This window comes from Sus scrofa, chromosome X (assembly GCF_000003025.6).
Source record: "Sus scrofa isolate TJ Tabasco breed Duroc chromosome X, Sscrofa11.1, whole genome shotgun sequence".
Lineage (NCBI taxonomy): Eukaryota > Metazoa > Chordata > Mammalia > Artiodactyla > Suidae > Sus > Sus scrofa.
In genome coordinates, this window is record NC_010461.5 from 3719188 (window position 1) to 3736410 (window position 17223).

General features: G+C 47.2%; 1 protein-coding gene across 1 annotated transcript in view; it reads right to left on the minus strand.

The window, feature by feature from the left end:
• Positions 1-17223, minus strand: part of PUDP (pseudouridine 5'-phosphatase) — a 298656-nt gene that overhangs the window by 141701 nt on the left and 139732 nt on the right. Inside the window, exon 4 of the transcript XR_002340816.1 lies at positions 12087-13214. The gene's annotated coding sequence lies outside the window, so the exon portion shown is untranslated. The remainder of the gene's footprint in view (positions 1-12086; positions 13215-17223) is intronic.

A 17223-nucleotide genomic window follows, 5' to 3' on the forward strand; every position in this document is an offset into this window, starting at 1 on the left:
GGTAAAACATTACTTCTGGGTGTGTCTGTGAGGTTGTTCTGATGGAGATGAGCATTTGAGTGATAAGACTGGGTAAAGAAGATCTACCATCACCACTGTGGGTAGGCATCATCTGAATCATGTGGGCTTAGATAGAACAAAAAAGGCAGATGAATGGCGAATTCCCTTTCTCTCTCTCTCTCTTTTTTTTGGGGGGGGGGGGGCTGCACCTGTTGCATATGGAAGTTTCCGGGCTAGGGGTCAAATTGGCAGCTGAGCTGCAGCTGCCAGTGTATGCTGCAGCCACAGCAACATGGGATTTGAGCTGCATCTGCAAACTACACCACGACTTGTAGCAACACTGGGCAAGGCCAGGGATCAAACCCACATCCCCATGGATACTAGTCAAGTTCTTAACCCACTGAGCCACAACAGGAACTCCCCTTCCTCTTCTTAAGCTGGTGTGTCCATCTTCTCCTGCCCTCACATATCAAAGCTCCTGATTCTCAGGCCTTTCGACTCTGAGATTGACACCAGCAGCCCCCTCATAGTGAGAGTTAAACAACCGGCTTCCCTGATTCTCAGACCTGATTTGCACTAGGCTTCCTGGTTCTCCAGCTTGTAGACAGGACACAATGGGACTTCTCAGCTACCACAACCATGTGAGAAAATTCCTATAACACATGTCCTCTGATTGATATTTATCTATCTATCTATGTACCCATCCATCCATCTAATCTATCTCATCTATTATCTTTCCATCTAATCTATCTCATCCATCTACTATCTATCTATCTATCTATCTATCTATCTAGTCTATATCTATCCCTCTATCTGTACCTACCTACCTATCTATCCTATTGGTTCTATTCTCCTGGAAAGCCCTGACCAATACAGATGGTAGGGTCTCATCTCCAACCCCAAGTTGTTCATAGTTTGCAGGAATCTCCCTACAGAGAATTCTATTAGATAAAATTTTCTCAGAGTTCCCATCATGGTGCAGCAGAAACGAATCTGACCAGGAACCATGAGGTTGCAGGTTCAATCCCTGGCCTCGCTCAGTGGGTTGAGGATCCGGCATTGCCGTGAGCTGTGGTGTAGGTCACAGGCAGTGTTCGGATCTAACATTGCTGTGGCTGTGTTGTAGGCCAGCAGCTGCAGCTTTGATTTGACCCTTAGCCTCCACATGCCTCCACATGCTTCTAGTGTGGCCCTTAAAAAAAAAAAAAATTCTTTCATGTATTTTTTGTTTACAGAAATTGCTTTCTGTTCCCTTTAGGTAATGTTCAAACTCCATGCATTAGTTATCTACTGTAGCATAACAAATGATGCCTGACCTTTAGCAGCTTAACATAACACCTATTTATTATCTTACAGTTTCTCTGGGACAGGATTCTGGTCATGGGATGGCCAGGGCTTCTGCTTCAGGATTTCTCATGAGGCTGCAATCCAAGTGGAAGGCAAGGCTGGGGTCTCCTCTGAAGGGTCTGAAGAGGAAGGACCACCTCCAACCTCACTCACATGCTGTTGGCAGAACTTAGCTCCTCATGGGCCACTGGCAAGAGTGAGCCTGAGTTCCCTGCCATATGGAAACTTGTCATGACTCCAGCACCGTTACTTTTGTCCCAGAGAGACGCTGCTCCAAGATGGAGTCCAGTGTTACATCCTAATCCTAAAAGTGACGTCCCATCCTTTGCCATATTTTTTGGTCAACTGTTATTCTGAGTGTTTCCATGAGGATGTTTTTGATGAGACGAACGTTGAAATAGGCAGACTGGGTCAAGCCGATGGCCTTCTCCAATGTGGGTGGGCCTCGTCTAATCAGTTGAAGGTTGACAAGACCCAAAAGGCTGTTCATAGCAGCCACAACTCAGCAACAAACCAATGTCCATCAACTGATGAATGAATAAACACCAAGTGCCCCCTCCGTGCAATGGGACATGATTTGGCCACAAAGAGGAATGACATTCTGGTACCAGCTACAACATGGATGAAGGAACCTCAGAAACATGATGCTGCATTTGCAGTCAGACACTAAAGTTACATATTGTCATTCCACTTATAGGAAATGCCCAGAACAGGCAACACCAGACAGACAGGAAGAAGGGTGGTTATGCATCAGGGACTGGGGGTGGGGGAGTGCCCCCTGAAGGGGGGCTTCTCTGCAGAGAATGAAAACTAAATGTAGAACTACCATAGGATCCAGCAGTCCCACTGCTGGTCATATATCCTGACAAAACTGTGACTCAAAAAGATCCATGCACCCCTATGTTCATAGCAGCACTATTCAAAATAGCCAAGACATGGAAACAACCTAAATGTCCATCGACGGGGGAAGGGATTAAGAAGATGTGCTTCAGGAGCCCCGCAGGCACATCTTCCCTCTCCATTCCTCTGCTGGTGGACATTTCATTGCCTCCCTGTACCCAAGTCAATGTTGAACTTGACCTAAATCTTGCAATCCTGGAAAACAGGGAAGGTTATGGAATCAGCACCCCCGCTTCGTGTTCTGGAAAACTGTGGATGGCAAAGACCCTTCCCCTGGTGAGTTCGTTCCATCAGACCCACCGAGAGCCCCTGGTTCACCTACAGCAAGGCCAGACACAGCCCCTTCGGGTTCCCAGCTTCGGTCTCATAAATGACATACGGAATGGTTTGTCCCTGCTGACCAAATGGAACTAAATGCTTGTTCACCAAACTTTGGTTGGGCTTCTGTCCTTCCTCTCCAGGTCCCTGGACTTTGGCGCATCCTGGCCCAGAGCCGGCAGCCGTCACAGAGGAAAGGCTGCTCTCGAGGACGCTCTTAGCGGGAGATACCCTCTGGGCGGTGCGGGATGGTGCTGCCCTTTGGCCCCAGTTCCCCTGCCTCATTCTCTCTAGAATACACCTCAGGAGAGCCAGGTTTGCTCCTCCCTATAAAAACACAAAGAGAGAGAGCCCCCTTTTGCTAACTGTTGGTTGCTGACCTTATAGACAGAATGCTCTCCCAAGGCAACAGCCCTTATTCACCCCTGCCCCCTTTTTTAAATTTTTTTATTTTTTTAATAGTTGTTTCCCCAATAAAATTTTTTTTTTCTATTCTACAGCATGGAGATACTTGGCGTTGCTCCTATAGTGGCTGTGGCTCGATCCCTGGCCCTTTTTGCATCAAAGTCTCTCCTTGCTAAGTCTGCATGTGTTTCCTTGTTTCATCTCTCTTTTTGTGTTTTTGTTTTGTTTTGACATCCTTCACCTCCACGGGACTTTTAGGATTAAATTCACAAGGGGAGCGTCCCAAAGGTCAACTGAAGTTGGTACCCGGCCTCCTTGTTCTCAGTCGTGATGGCATCGATGTGTCAGTATACCACCTTGCTTCATCCTGCTTCATCCTCTCTGGTTTTTTTAACAAGCCGAATGGGAGTTCCCATCGTGGCGCAGTGGTTAACGAATCCGACTAGGAACCATGAGGTTGCGGGTTTGGTCCCTGCACTTGCTCAGTGGGTTAACGATCCGGTGTTGCCGTGAGCTGTGGTGTAGGTTGCAGACTCGGCTCAGATCTCGTGTTGCTGTGGCTCTGGCATAGGCCGGAGACTACAGCTCCGATTCGACCCCTAGCCTGGGAACCTCCATATGCCGCGGAAGTGGCCCAAGAAATAGCAAAAAAGACAAAAAAAAAAAAAAAAAAAAAAAACAAGCCGAATGACCCCAGTAAGCAGAGTCCCAAAACGAAAGAGTCTGTGCAGCAGTTCTTTAAAACATGGAGCTTTGGAAGAAGGCACGGGTGCTTTCCGCTGGGCTGGGGACAACCATCTGCAAGGGGCACTAGGGGCTTCTGAGGTCTGTGAACACGAAGATCGCAGAGCACACCCCGTCATTCTCACACCCCCACGGAGCAGGGATGAGCGGGTACCATGGCCCACCTGCGCTCCATTCTTCTCTGGGTCCTTTCTTCTCCTTCACCAGCATCTCTGTGCCCAGAACTCCTCCTTTTGGCTGAGTTCATTTTTATTTGGCATTTTTCTGGAAGTTCTCAGTGTTTCTCAAAAAAGCATTTGTAGCCAATGGTACTCTGGCCGCTGCGGAGAGATGTGTGGGAATCTGTTTACGTCATGTGGACCGTTGGAAGGGGAGATGAGGTGGCCTCTTTCGGCAGGGCAGTTCCTCCGTGGAGGTGAGAAGAGATTTTTCCACTACAGAGAGGCAAGGAGGATGGGCCACCAGCCCCTCGTGTGGTACCCAGGAGTGTTCCCCCAGGAAGTCACTTGGGTTGTTGGTTTGAATCCTTACATGCCTGTTACTCTGTGCGCTAGAAGCAATGAGGTCCTGCTGTACAGCACAGGGAACTCTCTCTAATCACTTGTGATGGAACATGATGGAGAGAATGTGAGACAAAGGATGCATACATATACACACATATATGACTGAGTCACTCTGCTACACAGCAGAAATTGACAGAACATTGTAAATCAACTATGATAAAAATAATAAATAAATAAAGGTATTTTAACCTCAAAGAAGAAAGAAAGAAGGAAGGAAGGAAGGAAGGAAGGAAGGAAGAAGGGAGGGAGGAAAGAAAGAAAGAAAGGAAGAAAGAAAGGAAGAAAGAAAGAAAGAAAGAAAGAAAGAAAGAAAGAAAGAAAGAAAGAAAGAAAGAAAGAGGACCCAGAGCCCTCACTGCAGTCCCCTGCAAACTGACTGTATGCATGAGGGAGGAACTGAACATTTGGTGATGCTCTGTAGGTCCTTCACCTGCCTCCGTTTCCTCCCCCAAGTCACAAATTGTTCCAAGCAGGCCAAGCTGCAGGGCTTGCACTGGGCTGCCTACCCTGGTCCTTTGTCAAGAGCTGTGCTCTAGGTCGTGGACCAACGTCTTTATTACAGGCCACGGGGAGCTTCATTAACTAGCCAGGTGCTTTAGACAAACTCTTTTGCATCATGCCAACAGCGGGCTGTTCGTTTCAAATGACCATAATCCTCTTAGTCGCAAGCTCTTTCGATGGACACGGTATTAGCATACATGTCATTTTTCTAGAGACGGGGTGGGAACCTGCAAGAGAAAGGCACCGGCTCTGGGCCGTGGGGGAGACCCGAGCTACCGCATCCAGAGGAAAGTCAGCTCGTGATTCAAAGACCTGACCCCTCCCTTTGGGCATGTTCAAGACCTCCGTTCAAGCCATGAGTTGGGGGGCGCGTGCTCGGTGGGTACAGTCTGAGCAGCCAGATATACGATGTTGCGTAAGATACAGTCCTGTCTCCCAAGACATTTCTCATCTGCTTTTACTCATATCGCCATCAAGAATTCTCACCTGCCACACGAGTTTGGCTCTTTTTTTTTTTTTTCTTTTCTTTTTTTTCCTCCTCATCTCTTAATACCATCCCATTTCAGTGCCTGGACCAAGAAAACCATGACAGCTGCTTGGACCCAGACCATAGTCCAAAGAATCAAAGCCGACAGAAGTTCGTTCTCTGTGGGATATCTGCCGGACGATTTAAGAAAACAGAAGTTGATGCGTGTGTTTTGTGCTAGTCACAACCCAAGACTCTCTTCTTTGATTTAAGGCTCTTTGGGGTCACTGAAGTGTCATTTGGAAAATTGCTTCCTGACGCATAATATTACGGTAATGATCCTCAAAAGCCCTCGTAAGGGCTCTGCCATGAGAGCTATCGATTTATTTCCTTCCAAGTATTGTTTTAAAATAAGAGGCAGCTCAGGGGGGCGGCAGAAGGAGGCTCTGTGTTATAAGAGGCTTAAAGCAACCCTTGGAATTTTTCTTGACACACTTGAGAGGATCGAGGTTGCTCATAAATACTCATTGAGAGAACAATTTAAGAGACGTAGAAAAGACACAATTCTCTCACATCTGAGCACACGATGAGAACCTATGCCACAACATCAATAACGGAAAGAGTAGAAGGTGCTAGACTGACAGTGTCGAGGCAAGAACCCAAGAAATGTGGAGGCCAAGCCCAGCCCCCGCCCCTCAATGATGATAGCCGCTTGACTTATAAATCAAACGTTTTGAGTTTGGTCACCTGCTTCAAAGGCAGCTGTGAGCACTGAATATAATACTGCAGGCAAAGGCCAGAGAACAGAGCCTTGTACATGGTTAAAAACCCAATACACTGTACGGACCACTGCCACTCTTACTGCCTTACTCAAGTACTTACACATGTGGTGCTAGGTACAGTGCTTGGTACTCAAGATGGGTGGTGTGAGGTCAGCATGAATTTTTTAAATCGACGGACTAGGTTATGGGGCCCAGATATGTGGTTAAAACACCAGTCTTACAGGTGGTTTTTTCCAATGTGATTACATGTAAACCAGCAGACTTTGAGTAAAACACATTGCTCTCCATAATGTGCTTGGGCAGGGGATGGTGGTGGGTCTTATCTAATCAGGTGAGGGGCTTAAAAGCAAAGATAAATGTTTCCCAAAGAAGAAGCAATCCCCTCTCAAGGCTGCAGCTGTAGAATCTCTGCCGGAATTTCCAGCCTTCTGGTTGGCCCGGCAGACTTGGAATCCGTCAGCTCCCACAATCACATGAGCCAATTCCTTAAAATCAGTCTCTTGATAGATAAATTTATACTTATCTAAAGTTATAGCTATAAAGTTGTCCTAATCTCTACTATTCATCTATAAATATACCTATACCTATCTATAGAGACAAAGATGGATCCATACAAATAGATGGATAGGTAGGTAGGTAGGGAGAGAGAGAGAGAATTACAATTATCTCTTGTATAGATAAAGATCTACTGGATCTGTCTATCTATCTACCTACCTATCCATCCACGCATCCATCATATGTATTCTACTATTAATCTATCTCTATCCATCCATCCATCCATCATATATATTCTATTAATCTACCTCTCTATCCATCCATCCATCGTATATATTCTATTATTGATCTAGCTACCTACCTACCTACCTATCCATCCATCCATCCATCCATCATATGTATTGTATTATTGATCTCTCTATCTACCTGTGTATTCATCCTTCCATCCATCATATATATTCTACCACTGATCAATCTACCTACCCATCCATCCATTCATTATATATGTTCTTTCTATCTATCTATCTACCTATCTATCTATCTATCTATCTATCCATTCATCACATATATTCTACCATCGATCGATCTGTCTATCTATCTACCTATCTATCCATCCATCCATCCACCATATATATTCTACCATCTATCCATCCATCCATCCAGAGAAATCTGCCTCTCTCTCTCTCTCTATGGTTAGACAGATGTATCTATAGACAGATAGATGTAAACACCTTGGTCCATATATCAACATCCACAACTGTCCCCTTGGTTCTGTTTCTCTAGGGAACTTGACTGATTTGGGTGGAGAGAATGACGAGTAAACCGACCCTGTGAATGCTCTGTGGTGGGTCTCCCCACAGCACAAGGTGCTCTGGGGACGTACAGGATGAGAACCATTTACTGCTGTCTGGGAAGGCTGGATTGGACAAGCTGCCTGGGAAGACGGCTGAAAATGAGGACAACAACCTTCGGTGCTGGACACAAGGCTAAGAGTCCCAAGGACACAGATGAGGGACAGCTGGAGGATTAAGAAGACCAACAAGACAGTGTGACATAAGAGGGCAAAAACGCCAGGGGGAGAGCTGTGCCAAGAGCAGGACTCTCTGCCGGGAATACTGCAAGGAGTGCAAGGTGTCTCTGCACTTGGATTTCAGGAGGGTCTCGGCACTGCACAAGGCTCCCGTGGAACGCAGGGCCGAGGATGTGGCCAGAGTGGGATGACGGAGAAGGTCCTGAGTGAGGACCCCCAGAACTCAGTGAGTGACGGTACCCCAAGGTGCTCAGGGCAGAGATAATTGGCCGTGCACTGGCGAGATCCATGGGGTAGTGGCAGCCTCAGGGAAGAGCCAGACAATGGGAGGAACATGGGGTGAAGATGCTGAGAAAGGGCAGGAACTCAGGGTAACATAAAAAAAAAATGCCTCAGAAGCAGGAACGCAGAACGAGGCCAGGTCAGGAGCCAGGCCAGTGGGGCGCAGGGCTCAGGAGATGCAGGTGTGATGACCATATGGGCTCAGCTGTCCAGGATGTCTCAGGATGTCCTGATCCAGGGGTCTCGGGCTCAGCGACACGTTGGAGCCTCCCAGGGAGCTTTGCAAATATTTCCGCCAGGGTCCTGCCCCAGAGATGCTGTTGTCCCCAGGCTGGCGAGCAGCCTTGGGGCCAGACAGTTCAGAAAAGACTGCCCAGGTTGTGATAACGTGCAGTCAGGGCTGAGAACCATCCCCCAGGCCAAGTGCAGGCTAGCAGCACTTTGCTTCCCAGGGGGCTTACGCTGACGGAAGCCAGCTGCATGCCCCAGCCTGGGGGATTCTACCTTGACCCAGGTCAACTGTAATTCTGAATGTGTTCTGACATGTGTGGGTGAACAGACTCTGAGCTCCAATAAGGGGCCTCTCAAGTCTGGGATGCTTTACCGTGGAGGAAAGGAAAAGCTTTAGGGTCCTGACCAGTGACGTGAAAGCTCTCAGGCAGAGGCTCTTCTCTTGAATCCCCTGAGAAAGGCCGATGACAGAACCCTCACTATATAACTGAGAGCGCTATAGCCTCGGGTACCAGGGAGATTCCAGACTTTCTAGAAGGAACCATCCACCATTTACAAGATAGCCATCATTATCTCAGTGTTCAGGATGAGAAAACCAAGACCTGGGGAGAGAAAGCCAGTGCCCCTGGGTTACCCATCTAGCAGGTGACACAGTGTATGAGTTACCTACTGCTGTGTAACAAACTGTCCCCAACCGTAACAGCTTAAAACAATGTACATTCATTATCTCACAGTTTCTGTGGGCCTGGGCCTCCTTTACTCACTGTCTTTGGGCCTGAGGCTGCCCTCAGCTTCTCCCTGGGTGGGCCTCCCACCGTGGCAGCCTACTTTGTCCAGGTATGCACGCTCAGAGGGCAGTGGAGAGTCCGCTAGCAAGACAGAAGTCAGGGCCTTTTAAAAGCTTGTCACAGACAGGACATCCACCTTTGGGCCTAGTTCTGTCCAGCCCACCTTCAGATTCTCAAGGTCATGGCTACACGGAGGCAGGGGGCCATGGGGGCTGCCTTAGAAGTCTATCCCCCACGAGAAGCTAGGACCTCCTTATCTCCAAAATGAGAAGGTAAGCCTTGGTTCAAGAATCCAGCCTGAAATCTGTTTGTTTGTTTGTTTTCAAGGAAAAGAACAGAAAGAAAGAGAGAGAGGTGACTGATGTTGGAAGCACAAGCTTCATGTGCCTGGGTGTGGTCTGGCTGGCGGCAAAGCGTGAAGGAAAATTTAATCTTGAAGACCCCTCCACATGGGAAGGCAGTGCACCTCCCCCTTGTCTGGACCATGGAGTTCTGGACTGGTGACATAGGTCTGTCATCTGGGGAGGACACAGACCGAGGAGCTCTAGACTGGTGACATGCCTCTATTATCTGGGGAGGCAGGAGACCACGGAGCTCCGGACTAGTGACACGGGTCTGTCATCTGGGGCGACAGTGGACCACGGAGCTCTGGCGTGGTGACACGGCTCTGACATTTGGGGAGGACGTGGACCAAGGAGCTCTAGACTGGCGACATGGCTCTCATCTGGGGAGGCAGGTGTGAGTCAGAATCCAACCACAGCTTAGAGTCTGGGGTCCTCAGACCACTGGGGAGCCAGCCCATCTGCTGTGGAGGGAGGTTGGGTTTCATCCATCACCCTGAAGGCCAGGGCTGGCTGGTTTCATGTCTAAGGTGCTGGGGTAACGTGACCACACTTAGGGGTCAGGAGAGGGACCATACTTCCTCTCCTCCATGATGATGTGCCACAGACAATGTTTCATCATCAGAAGCCCTCACCCATGTCTCCCAGGGCTGGCCAACGCTGCTGACTCACATCCAGGACTGAGGGAGACCAGCTGCTCCCACGAACACTGTCCTTTGCAGGGACTGCCCTTCCTAAACCTACAGCGGGGTTTAAACCCATATGGCCTGGGCCCTAGAGCATCTATGAAAGGAGGCCGGGGAGTCCCCGTGAGCACAGAGGGTGAGGAAGCCTCCAAACCACACAGGGCTGAGAGACCAGACTGCAAGCCCTGTTGCTCCCATAAATGCCCTGAAGGCACCTGCTCCTGAAGTGGGCACAGGCACTGCCTCTCACTGTCCTAGGAGGCAGGGAGGCCTCCCCCAACGCCATGGGGTCAGTGTCTCCTGGCGGCTGTGTCAAGGCCGACTCTATCCTAGTGAGCGACCAGAGGTGTCCGAAGGCACATCCCCATGGGATCCCCGTTCTAGGAATAAAGGCCCATCTCGCCTGCTCTTGGAAGAGGCCCTTGGCAGAAGCTAACTAGCCTGTCGAACCCTAATTACAACTGAGGACTCAGTCTACGGCCTCTGGTCCCGCTGACGGTGTAACCATACTTTCCAAGCACAGACTACTTCACCTGGTTAAGCAAATCTGAATGGAGGAAGAACAGAACGTTTGATAAGCCTTCTACTAAATACCCGAAGTGCTAGACAACAGATTTTGAATTAGCTCAGCCATGAGTCACCACTCATCAGCCATCTAGCCGTTTTGTAAAAACCAGGTGTTGGAAGGATGCTGTTATTTAAAGCTAAAAGCTGATACAATACTTACTTTGTGTTGTTTAAACAGCAGGATGCAAGAAGGGACCTGCATAGGGCCTCTTCAAATAAACATTTCTTTCTTGGCTGAAAAAAAAAGTTAATTTGGGGGCTCCCTATGGGTAGGGGAGTGGGCCGTGAATGGTAGATGGACTGGCCAGGGTTTGGGCACAACTCAGAGAGCAAAGGACATACCAAGGCGGGGGGGGAACATGTCCAGGATGGACTGCGCTGCTTCTATGTGCTAGGCCTCTCTGTATTCATTATTCTAAAATGAAGCTTCCCCTGAGAATAACTATCCATCTTTTCTTTTTCTTAGGGCCGCACCTGAGGCATATGGAACTTCCCAGGCCAGGGGTAGAATTGGAGCTACATCTGCCAGCCTACACCACAGCCACAGCAATGCAGGATCTGAGCCACGTCTGCAGCTCTGAGCCGTATCTGTGAACTACACCACTGCTCACGGCAATACCGCATCCTTAAGCCACTGAGCAAGGCCAGGGATCAAACCTGTATCTCCATGGAGACTATTCGGGTTCGTTACTGCTGAGCCACAGTGGGAACTCGCATCTTTTCTCTTTCTTTTTTCTTTTCTCTTTGCTCAGGGCATGAGGAAGTTCTCACGTCAGTGATGGAACCCATGCTGCTGTAGTGGCAATGCCAGATCCTTAGCCCATGAGCCACCAGGGAACTCCCTATTCATCTTTTCAAAGAAGGGAACACCCATTGCTCTCCCAGTGGCTCCAAACTCAGAATTTCAGGGTCTAATTGCAATGTGCTAACTTATCAAGCCAAGCTGCTCATCCATAAAGTTACACTGGAGGACAAGAGAGAAAGATTTGCATGATGGGTGGGGTCCATGGATGTCACAGACACTTCCAGACTCAGCTCCCACTTTGGAGCCCTAGGGTCAAGGTCACAGCACCAAGATGGTGGACCAAGTTCACTGGGCCACTCAGTGGTGTGTTTACAAAGACCCCCATGGCCAGAGCGTTTGGAGCTTGAGACAGCAGCTTCCAGTACAATTCTGGACATGCTGTGTCTCAGCTACTTCCTCAGAGAAATCTGAACGCAGGTTCCACTCCAAGAACAACACGGCAGCACGGGGTGGTGCTGCTACTGCTTATCTGGACATTTCAACCCCTCCTGGTACTTCTGGCATGAGAATCAAAGCTTGTCGTGTACCGACCCTTCTAGGAGCCCACAAATCAAGGTGGAAACTCTCCCCTCCGATTGTGTCAGTGTGGAATACAAACCAAATCGTTAGCAACTCAAGAGGCATTTCAAACATTCCCCAGTGTGGACCCATGCAAAACAGGGCATTCCTGCTTGTGAATTCGGATCACTCCTCACACAGACCTGAAGGATGCATATCCTAGGCAACAGAAATGTGCTGTGCAAAAGAAATCTTCCCAGATGCTTTTCTGTACTGGCCGCAGTTAAGCTTACATTTAAACAAACGGCAGAGGTGGGGGGGCGGGGATGGTTCTTACCTCTCTACCAAGTGGTCCTTCTGCAAATCAGCTCTCTGGCCTCCGAGTCACTCCATGAACGGGCAGAAAGAAGCGGATCTCATTGTGGGGGCTGCAGGCTGCCCTCCTCACCTTAGGGGGAGTAGAAACTTGGGCGCCAAGGCTTCAGGATGTAGATGCCCAAGTGTCACGTGCAATTATCTCAGAGGCGAGGGTTTGGCTGGACACATCGACATCCCGCAGATAGGAACGTGGCGTCTTTGACGGAGAATCAATAGTACACACATTCGTGGAATTTGTGCCTCATAAGAGAGACCGTTTCTCTGCTGACACACATCTCCTCTACTTTAAAGAATGATCGATGGCTTACGTTCAAGACATCGGACTGCATTTACTGCGCTCATGAGATAAATTATTCTTCTCTTCTGTTGTGGTCTGAGTCGGTGACTTCAAATGCCTGGGTCATTCCGGCAAGGCAGGTACACCTGTTTACAAGCTCTCAGCAGCACCCAAGCTAGGACATCTGCTTGGAGTCCCCGTGATGGGGCTCCCAGGTCAGTAACTTGCAGAACCAAGAGCTGGGAGGCTCTCTGCCAGCTGAGGCTAGACTGCGGGAGCCCTTATCTTGCCAGGTCTTATAAAGCTCTGCCATGGCAAAGCGAGTCAGCCCAGTGGGAAAGGCACAGGGTCCCTACCGAGAATCTGAACCTGTGCTCTGTCGTTTGCAAGAAGGGGACTGTGGATTCAGCAGGAAGACAGCCAAGAACTTCTGGGAAACTCCAGGGTTCCAAGGCCTGGGGACCTCCTGGACTGGCCTGGACCCTGGAGCTGCAGCTGGGTCCCAGGTTACCATGAAACGGTACTTCCTCGATGCATCCTCACGGAGTAGGGGGCGATTAAACACTGCTTCAAAGCATGGACAGCATTAGGGAAAACTCCTATGGATGTGGGTTCAAGAACATTCCAGTGACAGAGACACCTGTCTGCCGCCTTTGTTTTTCAAGTCCAGTTCTGCAGGGTGCACTGCATATATCAGGAAATGCTACCGCCTAGAAGCCCTCTGGTTTTTCAATGATCTCTCTGATGGAGCCCAGGAGGCTCTTCAAGCTGAATTCCATCTTCAGTGGGTAACACTGAGTCAAGTTCTTCCTAAAAAAAAAAAAAAAAAAAAAAAGGAAACAAACTAGAATCAACCATGGAAACCTCAGGAGTTCTCACTGGGGCTCAGGGGTAATGAACCCGACTATGATCCATGAGGATGTGGGTTCGATCCCTGGCCGCACTCCGTGGGTTAAGGATCCAGTGTTGCCATGAGCTGTGGTGTAGGCGCTGATCCTGCGTTGTTGTGTCTGTGACATAGGCCAGCTGCTGTAGCTCCAATTAGACCCCTAGCCTGGGAATTGCCACATGCCAAACATGTGGCCCTAAAAAGCAAAAGAAAAAAAAAAAGTGTATCTGTTTTGCTCTGTGTGATTAAAATCATTGGGATAAAGTAGCCTGAAGTTTAATTTCAGTTTTAATTTGTTTTTAATAAATTCGTATCACTGACCAGATTGAATTCACCACTAAGGAATGAGAAAGCAGCAGGAACAGGCTCAATTTAGGTCAATTGTTGGTGATGATGCCTAATCAAAGGCAGATTATGTAAGAAAAGAGCAAATGCCAGTAATTCTGCCAGACTAAAAACAACAGCAAAGAAGCCAAAACCAAAATGGAAAACAAAAAACAAAAAACAAAAAACAAAAAACTTTCAAGAATCAATTCTGTGCCATCTTAGCCAAGGGTTATTTTTACAGATTATACTTCACAGATGGCCAGTCATGACAGTATTATGAAACCACCAACAGCAAAAAGGTAAGACTTTTGGAGTTTCCGTCATGGCACAGTGGTTAATGAATCCAACTAGGAACCATGAGGTTGCGGGTTCGATTCCTGGCCTTGCTCAGTGGGTTAAGGATCCGGCGTTGCTGTGAGCTGTTGTGTGGGTCACAGACGCAGCTCGGATCCCGCTTTGCTGTGGCTCTGGCATCAGCCGGTGGCTACAGCTCCGATTAGACCCCCAGCCTGGGAACCTCCATATGCCACGGGAGCAGCTCAAGAAAAGGCAAAAAGACAAAAATTAAAAAGGTAAGACTTTCAGTATGGCCAAAAATGTGAACTACATTCTACAACCTGGGTTTCCTGTCTCTTGATAACATGGCCTGCATTCAGTCCATTCCCAAGCCCTTGGCTAAGCTCATAACCTCTGAACTTTAGATGTGCAGGCTTATACCTTAAAACAACTATCAAATAGGACTGCTTGTAAGAGATCTGGAGCAGATCAAAGAAGATACTGCCATGATCACATATCAAGCAACAGGCACAGGATAAATATCTCTAGACAAGAAATAAAGACTCAAGATTCATGGCTTAGAGTTGCTTCTCACTCAGTGTTAGATGTTGTGGTTTTTGTTTTGGTTTTGGTCTTTTTAGGGCCATACCCACAGCATATGGAGGTTCCCAGGCTAAGGGTCGAATTGGAGCTGTAGCTGCTGGCCTACATCACAGACACAGCAATGTCAGATCTGAGCGGTGTATGCAACCTACAACGCAGCTCATGGCAATGCTGGATCCTTAACCCACTGAGTGAGGCCAGGAATCAAATTTGTGTCCTCATGGATGCTAGTCAGATTTGGTTCTGCTGAGCCATGGTGGGAACTCCCAATATCATGACTGTTAGAGAATATTATAACATAATGTTGTAACTTATAAAATATAATGCAATTGGTGTTATATTCGATAACACTGTTATCTTCCAAAGTATGTCTTCTTGCAGCTCAATTAGCAGCCATTTGCCCGTACAAATCAATATACTGTGATTAAAATATTTCAGAGTAGATACATGCAGGATTTTGAGAAAGTGCCTTTTTAAATTTTCTTTAGCGATTCAATCACATTTGGTCACTACGCTCCCCTGTCCTGACCTAGATACACTGACAAGAATATCTTCATGATTCAGACTTTCCCAGACATATTGATGAAGGGAACAGAGTGAAATTGCTAATTAGAGAGTTTGAGATCATGAGTGAGTGTGTTCCACAAAATCCTTGTAGATAAAAATCAAAGTGATAAACGAGCTGTTACCACTTTGGAAATAAAGACCGTGGCATCGTATTGTCATGGGCATTGCTTCAGAGGCACAAATGGCATATTGAAGGAGTGGAATCCAAAGGGGGAAATACATATGAATGAAAAGGGAGGGCACTGAATCCCTCATGCGTGAGATATCCTTTGGTGTAAAAAGTTTGGTTTTACCGCTGTGATCCGGCACGCACGTCTGTGGGTACATGTGCACACGTTCTTAGAACCATGTTACGGCAAGACGGAACAGAGCAGTGGGTCTGTGCTTCCCTGCCCTTCTCAGAGCCAGAGGGGAGCATCTCCAGATGAGTGACACCCATGCGACCTGAGGTCGGTTTTGGGAATTCATGCTCGGTCCTTGCTGAAAACCAGCAACGAGTGACAGTCCAGGACTAAGGAGAGGTGGGCTCCTGACTGTTTGGGCTGGTCCTCACCTGTGAGTTCTGGGTGAAAGTCACATTGTTAACGCTGCTATGACACTGTTATAACTCCTTGTTAATGTTTCCCTTATGGTTTTTCAATATAATTTTAAGATTTCCTCATAGAGTCTTATCACTGGTTTTTTTTTTTTTTCTATTCATTACTCATGCGTGACATTTTGGGGACTTCTGTGAAAGATATTTTCTCAAAGTCTAGGTTCTAATTATTGCCGGCATAGAGCTACACAAATGCTGGTGAATATGTACGTTGTATCCAACACCCTTGATGAAAGTGCATGAAGTGTATCCATTTATCCAAATAGTCTTTGAGGTTTTCAAGGTAGACAGGGAATACGCTCTGAGAGATAACAACTCCTTTGTCATCTTCTTATGTTTCGTTTTACTTTTTTCCTTATATGATCGAGCTGGCCGTTAGGACTGCTAATACAAAGCTAAACGGAGATGGTAATAAAAAGTCTTCTTCCTCCTGACCTTCAAAAGGAATACTTTTCACCTTTTCACCATTAAATAGGATGCTTCATACAGAGAAGGGACTTGTGGTTGCCAAGGGGCAGCAGGAGGGAGTGGGATGGATGGGGCCTTTGGGGTTCGTACATGCAAACGAGGACATTGAGAATGGATCAGCCAGGGGGTCCTGCTGTGCAGCACAGGGAACTCAATCCAGTCTCTTGGAAGAGACCAGGATGAAAGATTCCATGAGAACGGGAATGGATATATATGGACGACAGTCCCTTTGCTGTACAGCAGAAATGGACACGACATAGTCAATCAACTATACTTCAATGAAAACATTTTAAAAATATGATGTTTCAACGCGGTTTTTTCAACAGGTATTATTTACCTACCTAGGAAAGTTATTTTCTATCCCTAATGGCTAAGGATCTTTTCTTTTTTTAAGTCAGAAATAGATATTGACTTTATCAAATGGTTTTCTTAATTTAGTAAAATGATCATGTAACTTTTCCCTGGTAATTAATGGGCTGATCTCTTTAATCTAGGTTTGTATTTATAGGATAAACCTAATATTTCCATGATAATTATTCTTTAAACACTGCTAAGCTGTTTTCTTAACCTCTTATTTAGGATTTTTGTCCCTATATTTATTCTCCTTGGGGAATTTAGTTATTAAGTTAGGTAGTCTCAAAAAATGTGGTGAGTTTCTTATTTTTCTGTTCTCTGGAAGAGTTGTGTTGGTTTGAAATTACTTGTTGATTGTTAGAATTAACATATAAACTCATCAGCACATCTTTGTGGAAAGATTTTTTTTTTTAACTACTGACTCAAATTTTTATTTATTTATTTATTTATTTGGTCTGTTTACGGCTGCATCCTCGGCATATAGAAGTGGCTAGAGGTCGAATCAGAGCGGTAACTGCTAGCCTACACCACAGCCACAGCCACACCAGATCTGAGCCATGTCTGCAACCTATACCGCAGCTCAGGGCAATGCCAGATCCTTAACCCACTGCACGAGGCCAGCGTTTGAATCCATGTCCTCATGGATACTAGTTGGGTTTGTGACCACTGAGCCACGACAGGACCTCCCCAACGCAACTTTTAGTGTTGATATCTTCTTGGGTCCGTTACATTTTTCCAGA